Source organism: Macaca thibetana, chromosome 4, assembly GCF_024542745.1.
Source record: "Macaca thibetana thibetana isolate TM-01 chromosome 4, ASM2454274v1, whole genome shotgun sequence".
NCBI lineage: Eukaryota > Metazoa > Chordata > Mammalia > Primates > Cercopithecidae > Macaca > Macaca thibetana.
The window spans coordinates 43,431,128-43,438,917 of NC_065581.1; the positions used below are offsets into that span (position 1 = coordinate 43,431,128).

The 7,790-nt window shown below is 42.3% G+C and overlaps 1 pseudogene; it reads right to left on the reverse strand.

Moving 5' to 3' along the window:
• Positions 1–587: 587 nt before the first annotated feature.
• Positions 588–698, reverse strand: LOC126954103 (uncharacterized; annotated as a pseudogene).
• Positions 699–7,790: the final 7,092 nt, after the last annotated feature.

A 7,790-nucleotide genomic window follows, 5' to 3' on the forward strand; every position in this document is an offset into this window, starting at 1 on the left:
ATGTTATTAAGACAAAATTCAACTTTCTGTTTAACATGTGACACATACTTTAAATCAATAATGTAAGACAAAATATAGTTTGTGATTTACATTTTGAAATGAAATTATTATGGTCAGTTTAGGGACCAAGCCTATATTCAGTATAGATTAAAAGTAACTACATGCAGCTGGGCCCAGTGGTTCATGCCTGTAATCCCAACACTTTGGGAGGCTAAGGTGGGTGGATCTCCTGAGGTCAGGAGTTCAAGACCAGCCTGGCTAAAATGGTGAAATCTCGTCTCTACTAAAAATACAAAAATTAGCTGGGCATAGTGGCACACGCTTGTAACCCCAGCTTCTCGGGAGGCTGAGGCATAAGAATCACTTGAACTCAGGAGGCAGAGGTTGCAGTGAGCCAAGATCAAACCACTGCACTACAGCCTGGGCTACAAAGTAAGACTCTGTCTCAAAAAATAAAATAAAATAAAATAAAATTAACTACATGCTATGGCAGTTAAATGGACAAAAGATATTGTAATTGCCTAATGTTTAGAATTTTTGCATTTTAGCTTAAAATATCAACTTTTTTAATTAAAAATTTCTTTTCACGTCAGATGAGTAATGTGGCTGATGTCATAACAAAGAAGTTTGAAGGAGTCACATCTCACATATTAGCATGAAAACCCAATCATTGACCTTATGAATCACAAACTTTGGATCTCAACTGTTTTATTTTTGGACATTTTATACTTTGTTTCAAAACAAAGAGATGAGAGAGATTTCAGGCTGTCATTTGCAAACAATTTTCTACAAGTACATTTGGAAATGGAATTGGGGTATGGATAATCATTATTCCCAGTAAACGAATTGTTCCTTGCTATAGTTTGAATGTGTCCCCTAAATTTCTTTTCTTTTCTTTTCTTTTCTTTTTTGAGACAGAGTCTCACTCTGTCATCCAGGCTGGAGTGCAGTGGTACAATCTCAGCTCACTGCAACCTCCACCTCCCGAGTTCAAGCAATTCTGCGTCAGCCTCCCGAGTAGCTGGGATTACAGGCACCCGCCACTATGCCTGGCCAATTTTTGTATTTTTTGTAGAGATAGGGTTTCACCATGTTGGCCAAGCTGGTCTCAAACTCCTGACCTTAGGTGATCCGCCTGCCTCAGCCTCCCAAAGTGCTGGGATTACAGGCATGAGCCACTGCGCCCGGCCAGCATAATGTTTTTAAGGTTCATCCATGTTATAGCATGCATCCATGTGGAATTTATAACTGTCCAATAGACTTCTTAGGTGTTAGTCCCCAGTGTGTTGTGCTGAGCGAGATATGGACTGACGAACTGGCTTATTATCTCCACTAACCCTGTGTGTATCCACGTGACACACACCCAGAGGCTCTCACGCTGCTCAGCTTTAAAGGGGCAATGTTTTAAATAAAAAACTGAGCTACTTTTTACTTTTCAAAATTAAAACAAATGCCATTGTTGTCTTTGACAATATGACTCCCCTGGAATGATGTTCATGAATCCTCTAGAAAATCATGAGCACCTTATGGGACCCCCATGAAATGGACCTTTTTGCAGCCATTAGATGTGATGCTCATGAAGACAAAATGTATGAGAAAAATGTTTATGATCTAATGTCACAGGGAATACAAGGTCATAGTATGCTATGAAAATTAGAGGAAGACCATTTAAAACTATGTAAAGATACTTCTGGTAAAAAGACGGAAAGGGAATGTACAAAATAATTAACAATACCATGCTGGATGGTAGAACCATGGGTACATATTTTTCCTTCCTGAACTTTCCAAAGATCTGTAATGTGCTTATATTACTTTCATAATTTAAACCATGATCACTGGCCTTGAGCAGCTTTTTGCTCAAGTCAACCTTGGTTCAGGCCATCACAAAAGTACATGCAGACCCTCATGTATCTATAGATAGGAATCTTTAAGTTAAATGATTGGAAAATTACACAGGAACCACTTTCTAATGTTCACTTTGGAAAGGTAACTGCCATTGGCTTGCCTTTTAGAGGACAGCTTCTTTTAATGAGGCCCTTTTTGTACTTCATTAATCCACCCCCAATGGCCTTTAATTAGACCAAATTCTGATTCCCATACACTTCTTTAAACAAAAGAACAGTACATTCATGTAATGTACCAGCCCACCTATTTTAATGTGTAGGGACGGACGTCGGCTTCAGGAGGTCTGAGGTCTAACCGTAGCTGTGTGGACTCTGGCAGGTGAAACTCCCCTCTGAACTTTTTTCTTTCTCATCTGTCCCATGTGAATGGGAGTCCTGACTTCGATGGAGCTCGAAGCGAGAAGGAAATTCGCAGTTCCTTAAATGATCTCTGTATTTCTCATAAGTAGACATACTCAGGCTGAAAAGCAGGAAAGTAGAAGTGTGATCAAAAGCCTGGGAAGCAGGAAAGGGAAGTGTGATAAAAAAGGGTACATATGAAAATAAGCAAGACAGGAGAGAAAGCACCAGAGGGTGAATCTCAGGAGATCTGAATTCTACTCCCAGCTCTGCCACTGGTCACTGGCGATCCTGAGTTAGTCATTTCCCTTCTTTAGGGCTCAGTTTCTTCTTCTGTGAAATTAGGTGACAGGTCCAAGGCCCTTTTGGTCACAAATCCTTTTTTTTTTTCTTTTTTGAGATGGAGTTTCACTCTTATTGCCCAGGCTGGAGTACAATGGCTCGATCTCAGTTCACCGCGGCCTCTGCCTCCTGGGTTCAAGCGATTCTCCTGCCTCAGCCTCCCAAGTAGCTGCGATTACAGGCATGCCCCACCACGCCCTGCCAATATTGTATTTTTAGTAGAGACAGGGTTTTTCCATGTTGGTCAGGCTGGTCGTGAACTCCCAACGTCAGGTGATCCATCCACCTTGGCCTCCCAAAGTGCTGGGATTACAAGCAGGAGCTACCGAGCCCGCCCTCTCCCTCCCGTCACAAATTCTATTAATATTTGATGCTGTATCATAGGACAAAGATTGCCTATTTAGCTTCATTTGGTTCTTACAGGACCTCTTTGTTATTCAAAGGACTCAGCAAAATGTTGACTTTTTAATCTTTTAATTCATTCTCCCGTCATCTGTGAAGTAAATCAGAGGAGAAAATCCAGATCAACATTCCCATCTAAGTCAGTTTCTTGAGTCTGATACTTAACAAACAATAAACTGATGAATCATGAGATGGCCTTGGAAAATATTAGACACTTAAATCTTCTCAACATTTTTCAGGAAATAGGCTGTAAATGGGGAAAGAAAAAAATGTAAATGTGTTCAAGATGGGGAATTGTCTTAAATAAAAATAACTACATTTTATTTTTAAATTTAAAAAAAATACTTCCCCTGCAAGAACACTTAGGATGAGAACAAAAATATTATTAGGGTTTTTTTTTTCTTTAGAACTTCCAGCCAACTCTTGCTAAACAGAGCATTTTGGAAAATTTGCATCATGGCTGCAGATTCAGGCAAGGAGGATGGTTGGGATGAGTGACTTTTCCATCCACTTTCCCGGTTACTTGGTTTCCCTGATGGTGCCACTCTGCTCTAAAACCAAACGCCATCGTCATCAGGGGAAGGTGTGGGGTAAAAGCATAGAGGTAGCAACATTTATCTTCCGGCTCAGTACCTGGTTCTCTCCTGCGGTGGCAACTCCTCTAAAAAGGTGCCCACTACACCCGTAGCCTTTTTTGTTTCTTTATTTTTTTCCACGCAGTCAAAGCTTTTTACCAGGAGAAAACTTCCTTTTTTTTTTTTTTGAGACGGAGTCTCACTGTGTCCCCCAGGCTGGAGTGCAGTGGCGCGATCTCGGCTCACTGCCAGCTTCACCTCCCGGGTTCACGCCATTATCCTGCCTCAGCCTCCTGAGTAGCTGGGACTACAGGCGCCCACTACAGCGACTGGCTAATTTTTTGTATTTTTAGTAGAGACGGGGTTTCACCGCGGTCTTGATCTCCTGACCTTGTGATCCGCCCGCCTCGGCCTCCCAAAGTGCTGGGATTACAGGCGTGAGCCACCGTGCCCGGCCGAAAACTTCTAAGTATATTGTCAGATCTATAAGTGGTTGAGCATGTCCTGCACTGGGTTATATGTTCCCAATGTTGATAAGCATCTACAGGATTCAAAGGCAGAATTTTCCAGCTAGCATTACAGTCACCAGCCTGGGTTGAGAGAGCATGGAGATGTGAGAGGAAGGGGTGTTTCTAGGGTCTATCCATCAGGGTTCAGTTGCAGAAACCACTAGGGCTAATTTAACCAAATGATCCCTTGACAAGAGAATTATGTACTTAAAAAAATGTTTTAGGTGCTGTAGGAAGAGCCCTAGGGTGACCTTCCAAGAATGACTCCCCAGAACAAGATGGCAGAAGTGGCCCATGAGGGAGCTGCTGCTTCTGTCACTACAATAAGTTGGAGAATCAGGAAATACTAGGATCACATCGTTCCTGACACCCACAAAGCTAAGAACCAGACAGTGGGACTCTTCCCACTTCTGTCACAGAACTCCACTGTCTCCACATGCGTACCTGCCAGGAGAATGACAGAGAATAGCAGACCTGTGGCCCCCACCTTGTTTCTGCCTTCCAAACCCCCAAGTGAGTTTCCTTGATGGACTCAGAACTCCAGCTCTAAAGGAGTCTAGGAAATTAATAGCCTTTCTCTTTTTATCTGAAGCATTTAGCAAGCATATTAGCTGGAAAAATTACCCCCACTTGTTTCTGCCTTGGAATCCTATAAAAGTTTATCAACCTTGGGAACATATAACCCATTGGAGGGTATTCTCAACCACTTATAGCTCAGAACAACACATTTCGAAGTTTTTCTGGGAGTGGGAATGGAGCTGAGTGGGCCTATCTGTAATATTTGACATGGAGTGGGGAACAACACAACTCCCCCCAGGCCCCTTGAGGTTCACTCTGATACACCAAAGCCAGCCCTGAACATCATTATGTGTATAAGAAGAATCTATGCAAAGTGTAAGGCCTTCTGGTGGGGGAGGACTCACAGTATAGAATATAAATCACTCTTGGCTTTCCAGAGCTTATCCTGACTCATTTGAGAAACAGAAACAGTGACTGGCAGGCCAACGTATACATACACATGCATATAATATACATATATGCACACACACATATAAGAAACTTTTGAAAACAAATGTACTAGAGAATTTATGATTTGCATATTTTAAAAATCTACCTTAGATAGCACCAGTATGTAGAGGCTAGGGACATGTTCAATTCCAACATTTATTGAGGGCTGACTGAGTACCAAATGAGGGCTAGATACATCCATGCATGCTTTTCCATTTAATCTTCATAATATGTGAATTTAGAATTCCAGAAGCATGAGATAGCTAGACACATAGATATCCTTGGATATATAAAACAGTTATTAGACTTCCCTGGTAGGGAAATTTAGGGATAGAAACTGAGTATGTGTGTCGATGACACATTTGTCTTTATTGAGAAAGAGCGTTGAGAGGAAGGTGCACTTATTTAGAGAAGATGTCAGATTTCCAAAATCAGACATGTGGGGAATAAATATGTGTAGCTCACATGGCATTGCACTGCTGATGATCATCTTAACTATAATTTAATGGTTAGATTATAATTTAATGGTGTTATGAATGAGGTGTTATGACCTCGGCGTACTGCCTGGTTGTTATGTGCCTGTGTATGCACACTTCTGTGTGTTGGGGAGGGGGAAGTTCTGTTTCAGAAGTCACCAAAGAGAAAGTTATTCTCTTAACTTATTCTACTTAAGAGGAAGTTATTCTTTTAAGTTATTCTACTTCAGAGGAAGTTGTTCTCTTAAGTTATTCTCTTAAGTTATTCTCTTAAGTCTACCAAAGAGAAAGTTATTCTCAAGTTATTCTACTTAAGAGGAAGCAGAAAAACACTAACCCACTGACACAACACATCACAAAACACAGAACACAGAAGTAGTTGGTCAGAACTCTCATATTCAAAGGCAGATCTTCCATCTCCAGCAGCCAAAGACTTAAGCCATGTTCTGGGTAAAGTAACAAGAGGAAGACATTTTTCAGAACCCTCCTGAGGAAATCAAAGGCTTTTGGGGGGCAACTGAATGGGTAAGGATTCTGTATTTGTAGGTACAATGTGTCCAAGATGGATAGAGGAAGACCTCCTGATTTGGGAGGTAAGTCTTGCCACCAGGTGGCACACACTATTTTCTTTCTTGTTCTTTTTTTATTTCTTTAATTTTCTATATTGATAGTAATACTAATAATGGTATCTACTGAGTTTTGGTTTTGTTTTTGTTTGAGACAGAGTCTTTCTCTGTTCCCCAGGCTGGAGTGCAGTGGCGCGATCTCAGCTCACTGCAACCTCTGCCTCCTGGATTTAAGCAATTCTTCTGCCTCAGCCTCCTGAGTAGCTGGGATTACAGGCACATGCCACCATACCCGGCTAATTTTTGTATTTTTAGTAGAGACAGGGTTTTGCCATGTTGGCCATGCTGGTCTTAAACTCCTGACCTCAAGTGATCCACCTGCCTCGGCTTCCCAAAGTGCTGGGATTATAGGAGTGAGCCATCACTCCTGGCTACTGAGTTCTTATGTATGTGTTTGGTATTTACTACCTCATTTAACAGGCATGTCATTGTTCTCATTTTCCAGACAAGAGAAGGACACTTAAAGAGTTTACCAAAGTGGGCCGGGCGTGGTGGCTCAAGCCTGTAATCCCAGCACTTTGGGAGGCCGAGACGGGCGGATCATGAGGTCAGGAGATGGAGACCATCCTGGCTAACACGGTGAAACCCCGTCTCTACTAAAAAATACAAAAAAACTAGCTGGGCGAGGTGGCGGGCGCCTGTAGTCCCAGCTACTCGGGAGGCTGAGGCAGGAGAATGGCGTAAACCCGGGAGGCGGAGCTTGCAGTGAGCTGAGATCCGGCCACTGCACCCCAGCCTGGGCAACAGAGCGAGACTCCATCTCAAAAAAAAAAAAAAAAAAAAAAAAAAAAGGGTTTACCAAAGTCATAGAAAAAATAGCCATGGGCTCCAGGATTTAAACCCATATCTGTCCCCAAAGTCTGAGCTTTTAACCACCATTGAGGTCCTAGCATCAGGACTGAGTCAACAAAACTACTGTGGAAGTAGGCCCAGTTCTAGCACAAATACAGAGAAGATGTGGAATAAAAATAATCCAAATCTCCAAGTGCTAGGAATGAAGAAAGCCATCAAAGGCAGAGCAGCTAACTGAGCTGATTTCATAGTAACCCAGAAGAATATGGATCTGGAGTTAGGGCCAGGGCCTAATACCCATGAGAGGACAGGAGGAAGGCAGTGAGCCCTGCATAAAATTGAAGGCCTTGAGCTGGGATGGTGGTACACGCCTGTAGTCCCAGCCACTTGGGAGGCTGAAGCAGGAGGACCGCTTGAGCCCAGGAGTTTGAGGCCAGTCTGGGCAACATAGTGAGACTCCTTTTCTTAAAATAAATAAATAAATAAATACATACATACATACATACATACATACATACATAAATAAGGCCTTGTAGCACTCTTTCCCCTTAAATGGGGATAGAAAAACTGAACATGGGCCCTGAGAATCAGCCAGGAATCTCACCATTTGTTTAAGGTCCTGAACATGAGGGGGAAAATGTCATCCAGAGAAATCTAAACCCTGGGTCTATGCCATGTGCATAGGAGTGAGGGCCATTGACACACTCAGCATTCTGACAGAAGCAAATGTGTGAGTCATCTCCATGGAGAAAATGTTACTACTCAAGAGTTTCAAGGACTCCCATAGGGAGAAACAACCTGTTGAAGACAAGTTCAC